At 35.7% G+C, this 5,896-nt stretch overlaps 1 long non-coding RNA gene across 1 annotated transcript in view; it reads right to left on the bottom strand.

Moving 5' to 3' along the window:
• Positions 1-2,229: 2,229 nt before the first annotated feature.
• LOC122075476 overlaps positions 2,230-5,896 on the bottom strand; it is an 8,651-nt gene continuing 4,984 nt past the window's right edge. The window contains exons 2-3 of the long non-coding RNA XR_006139266.1: positions 5,108-5,203; positions 2,230-2,529 (exon numbers count right to left, since the gene is read on the bottom strand). This is a non-coding gene — a long non-coding RNA (uncharacterized LOC122075476). The remainder of the gene's footprint in view (positions 2,530-5,107; positions 5,204-5,896) is intronic.

Raw genomic sequence — 5,896 nt, 5'->3', positions numbered from 1 at the left:
GGAAAAAAAAAAAAAAAAGATAGCCTCTTTTCCCTTTCGTCTTGCTGGACATTCCCTAAGGAACAGGGTCATTGTTGTCTCCTGAGGCCTCCCCCTTACCATTCTTTCCTCTTCCCTTAGCTCCCCCTAGCTCCGCCTTACCCTTTTGGTTTGATGGCATTATAACCCTCTCGGTTTTATTTTGTACCCCTGCTCCCATCTTTTCAGGATTGTCCCTATTACCTCTCCTCCCCCCTTTTTCCCTTGTATATTCTTTTCCTCTTGGTAATGAATTTATTTATTCATTCATATAAGGGTGTAAGTTTAGCCCTAACAATCCGAACCCGCCCTGAACCCGAACCCTATTTTACCTGACTATGAGGGCCAACCCGGCCTAACCTGACCCAACCCTGTGTGGGGTTGGGCTGGGCCGGGCCGAGCCTGGGTTGCATAGAAAACCCAGCTTGACCCTAACCCGACCTGAGTCTAATCCTAATTATTATTGTGCTTTGTAGAATGCAAGTGTCTCTCTTAGCCAAGGGAGTTTCTTGTGTAACAAGAATATGATAAAGAACAATATAGCCAAAAGAGAGAGCACCAAGCCAAAGGAAAAACCCATCTCTGAAGAACAAGTCTTGATTCTCTCTTACATTGGAATTTGCATTCATTTTTGAGTTCTCTATTGTAGTAAATGGAATTATTGAAATTTAGAATTGATTTTTTTTTTAACACTAGAACATTGCACATATTGATAGGAAACAACTCCACCTACCTAATATTTTGGGTTAGGTTTGGCCCACATGGACTTTTATTATGGCTAAGATTTAACTCAGCCCATAATGTCATTGCATCTTATTGTATAAATGAAGAAAATAACTAAAATAGTACAAGGAAGCTTTCCTAAGCTTTTGAAAAACCGACAAGAGAACTTTATTAGTAAAAGGGACCCTTTCTCTTTAGACTCTTAGCACATGCCAACACTTTGAGGAATTTAGGGGGGCAGAGGGTCAATTACGGTCATTGTTTTTCAGAGTTTGAAGGTAGCGGAGTGGTTTAAAGAATTGGAATTGAAATTGGAATTGAATCGTACTTATCCGAATGTGATTCCACTAAGAGGACTAGCTAGGGTCAACCCAGCCCTACCCTGAGCCAAGTAGGGTTGGGCCTGAGCATGAACCCGATAGGGTTGGATTAGGGTTTTGAGAAACATGGCCCAACTTGGCCCTGTTTCTCCCCTACATCCATATATACAAAGGCACATTTACATATATCTTTTGGGAAATTTGTAAAATTCAAGAATCCATTTTTACTTTGAAGACTCAAAAACAGGAACAAATTCCAAGGGGGCACATGAATTCAAAGTCTCCTCTTGGTATCATAAGGAGTTTGTGAGTCTATTATGCTATTTAGTCTTAGTTTCAATGGGATTTCTGAGATTTTAGTTAGTCATTAATTCTTAGTCAATTTAGGAGTCTAGGTACACTATTTTTCAGTCTATTGGTGGTCAATTGAGGTAGTGTTTAAGTTATATTAGGATTAGAGAAGTTCAAGCACTAGTAGGATTCATATTTTGAGAGTAAGGGTAAGTACATACAAGATTGAATGAAAATTATGAGTTTCTTTAAGTGGTTTTAATGGATTCAAATCTAACACCATAGTAGATTTGAAAATCCCACCCACAAGCAGAATAATAGGAACTCAAAACAGCAGTACAAGATCTTCAACAACTCCCAAAATAGAACTTAGATTAGTCCCAAATTACTATGGAAACTAGGTCCCCTAGTACTTCAAACCCTAAAAGTTATATTCCAATTCAATGGCTGGATATAAAGATATGGACAAGTGAACTAGAAAAAGAAACTGAGTTCCATAATTAGAAACAAAGCTATAAATTCACAACCATACCACAAAATAGTATAAACAAAGATCACATTCTCCAATCATCATATAGAACCATCATATAAAACTAAATATATGAGAATCAACTTGAACCAATGACCAGAGTTCACAGTTCATCAACCCAACAGAAAAGAACTAGATAACAGAATTTATTTATTACCAGTAGCTCATATTCACAGGGCAGATTAACCCCCAACTTGGATCAAAGGCATAATATGACCATCAACTGGGAAACTTAGATGCGAAATATAGAAATCCCTTTTTGAAGTTGTACAAAAGAAAAGGTTTTTTGTTTGGTCTTACAGTAAGAAGTAAGAAGGTAGTATTAGATGAAAGAAAGAGACCAATAAATAATTGAAATAATCAATATTCATGATGTAACCAATGTTGCATTAGATCCAAAGGTTCCTTTTTAACCTAGTGTGGATCAACCAGAAGAGGTATGCATAAAAGTATTTGCCTCAAGGAGGAATCCTAGAATTTCGTCTGTTTACTAGATTTGAAAAAGTAATGATTTTCAAGAATGGGAATCCCAAAATATCTCAGCATTCCAAGGGCCAGAAGTTGAGATAACAGTACCTCACAGTTGCAGCCAAATAGCCACGGAAACAGAGAACCACCAGTAAGCTTATGGCCAGTAGTAGGTTCAGACTTCAAATAGATATGTAGCACAACAGATTATAAACTCAGTCAGCCTTCAAATAATCTTAAATCAAAGCATACAATCTCACTACTTACTTGGATGTGCAGGAACTGAGTTGAAAGGATAGAAACAAACCAACAGATGATAGGGATGTAGAAAAAAAAAATCTGTCAAACATCTATGTTCAAAGCACGATGAGAAGAAAAAAACAGAATATGTCTAGATATTAGGTGTAGACCTCGTATGCTCAAAATCCAGAATTTTTTTTTCGGTTCATGAAGGCTAGAGGCCTTGGGCTTAAGATGAACAATGAGTTCTAGTTGTAGTATTAATGTATTATGTAACAATACCAGTCCATGATTTATGTTGATGACTTAAGTATATTACAAAAAATGAACATTTAATCAATCAAGAAATAAAGACTCAGATAAAAGAAAGCTTATATGCTATATTTTATTAACCATTCATCTCACTAATATACTGGTACATGTTTCAAGGTTAGACAACAATAAAAAGCCTTATACTTGCAGAGAATCTCAAAGTCGGTAGTATAAGGTGATTTTCTGCTGTTTCTTTGTACTTACAACTGGATTTAAAGAGCTCTATACACAATTACAATAAATTTGGCTCATGCATTTATTCAAAAAACAAAAATTGGAGTGTAGGCCATAATAGAGTATTTACTCCACATACCAAATTCATTAAACATAATTATTGTAAACACTTTGTTGGCAATCAAACAAATATTAAGAGTAATGCAGTCATATCCTGCGCAATTTCTGTCCAAATAGGCTTCACAACTCGCAGCACAGTTCTTCAATTGAGATGTGGCATCCTAGCTACCTGACCTTCCTAACAACATACAAGGTCTAAATATTTTCGACCAAATCAATAAACATGGTAGAAATTTAAACTTCAAAGCAGATTATGAAATGGATGATATTGATTTTTCCACATAATATCCATTTATGGCTAAAACTTTTAGCTGGAGGACTAAATAGACCACTCTTTATGCGAAACTAACATCAAATTAGATTGTTTTCATACGGGTTGATTCCCCCTAGCTACAGCCACTTCCAAGCATCTCTCTCTCGCCCAAGTTTCAATGTATATGAAGTATCATCCATGTAGCATGTACTGCTATAGTAAGAAAAAACTAAACTCAAAATCAGACTGTTTTCATGGGGGTTGATTCCCCACAACTATAGTGGCATCCAAGCAAAGTCTCTCTCTCTCTCTCTCTCTCTCTCTCTAATTCTACAAACTCATACTAATTCAACAACCTTAAAGATTACAAAAATCAAGTGCCCACTAAGCTGAATATAGGGGTATCAATTCCAAGCCTTCACCGGTAGGCCCGACCGAGCCCGACAAGTTTATGGCCTGATCTGAACCGGCCCGATTAATAAATGTGTTGGAACTAAACCCGGCCAATTATAAATTGGTAGTACACGGTGCAAGGGGTAAGCCCAACGGGCCTCCTGACCGGCTCGGCCCGTTTACAAGCTTGACTTGGATTGACACCTTTAGAACCGTTAATATAAGTATTTTAATTTTTTTTGGGATAGAATAAGGTATATATTGGATAGAATAAGGTATATATTGATATTTTTATCAATTATTGACTTTAATTAAAGCCCTCTTTGGTATCATTTTTCTTTTTTATTTTTGTTCACAAAAATAGTTTTGGCTGCATTTGGTATCATTTATGGAGCTTGTTTCTATTTTTAGAAAATTGATAAAACACAAAACCCAAAAAGAGATCAAGAGTCATTTATGTGTTTTGACCAAAATTGATTTTCAGTTATTTTTGCGCTGAACTTTAATGAGCGCGTGTTTAAAGTCTCAATATGGAGGGGTAAAATAGTCATTTGTTTTGTAATTAGAAATCCAAGCCCCTTGCCCTCTCTTCTTTAGTCCAAAGTGGAGAAACACAGTTATAAAAAAGATGGGTGAAGGGAATCTCTTCACCCATTTCTTCAAAAAATAATTTTCTATATAGAGGTACCAAATTATTTCTCACAAAAAACCATTTTTGCCAAGTAATTACCAAACCATTTTTATGTTTTGATAAAAAATGGTTTTCATTAATGATTTTTGTTAAATAAGTAAAAATAAAAAAGAAGAATGATACCAAAGAGGGCCTAAGTGTAATATCTTTTCAAAATTGTTGACGATTTAACAAAATAAATTAAATGATCTTAAATCTAAGAAAAGTAAAGACCGTTTAAGGCTTAATTGGTACATTACCCTGTTTAAGGCCCGATTATAGCTCGATTAAAGCCTGAAACCCGATTGAGCCCGACATGACACTGACCGAGACCGACTCATTTCTTAATTAGGTAGGTCATGGTCTGAGGACATAGGCCTGCCAAGCCGACCCATTGACAACCCTAGCTAAATATTAGTGGAAGTGATTTATATCAAGACTATAAAAGGATTACACAATGAAAGTAGCAATAATTCTGATATATATATATATATAAAGGAAACTATGATGATAATGGGGGAGCACTGATAAAACCAATACGTAACTCAATAACAATAAAAGAAAAGTTAGACGTAAAGGAATGAATGATAACTTACCTATAGGACCAAATTCTCATCAAGGCCATTTATTCGCTTCAATTGGCTACTGGCTTGTTATTAGCTCCAAGAGAATCACTCCAAAGGTATAAACATCTGTTTTATCCAAGACTTTACCGTGTTAAAAATATTCATGGGCCAATTAACTACACACTAAGTTACAAAGCGAGAAGAAAGAACAGATAATGTCAGATAATAGTACTTCCTAGATACTTCCAATTTCATCTTTCCTAGATACTTCGAATTTCGTTCTCTTTAATTTCTTACCCAAATGTTCCCTAGACAGTTTAGTAGAGAAAAGCTATTTAAGGTGCATGGGTACATGTAGCTATAAAAAATCATATAGCAGAAAAAGCACTAAAGGAGCTGTTATATTAGAGATTGAAAAAAAAATAATCAAAATCAACTGAGCCGACACTTTGACATCTTTTTTTTTTCAATAGTAAGCAATCACCATACAAGAAAGGAGTCCACAAAAAATGTTTAATCTTACTATAGGTGTCTTCGTGGAAGAGAGGAGGATATTAGAGGGTATAATATCTCTAATAAAAAAACACACTTTTCAGTCCCGTTGTGTAGGTAAGCAATCACTACTGCAATCAACCACAACCTTAAATCTTAGACCATGTGTTAACTCGTGCCCAAAATCCTGGGCTAATTTTAACTTTTGGACATAGGTGATTCACCCAAGGTGTTAACTATTGGTAACCTGTGCATTGCTCGGCTAACTGCATGGAAAGGCTACAAACCACTGAAGAAATCAGGGTAAGTCATCTACTATTTGACGGG

This window comes from Macadamia integrifolia, chromosome 4 (genome assembly GCF_013358625.1).
Source record: "Macadamia integrifolia cultivar HAES 741 chromosome 4, SCU_Mint_v3, whole genome shotgun sequence".
Classification (NCBI taxonomy): domain Eukaryota; kingdom Viridiplantae; phylum Streptophyta; class Magnoliopsida; order Proteales; family Proteaceae; genus Macadamia; species Macadamia integrifolia.
This window is presented reverse-complemented; position numbering and strand designations above follow the sequence as displayed.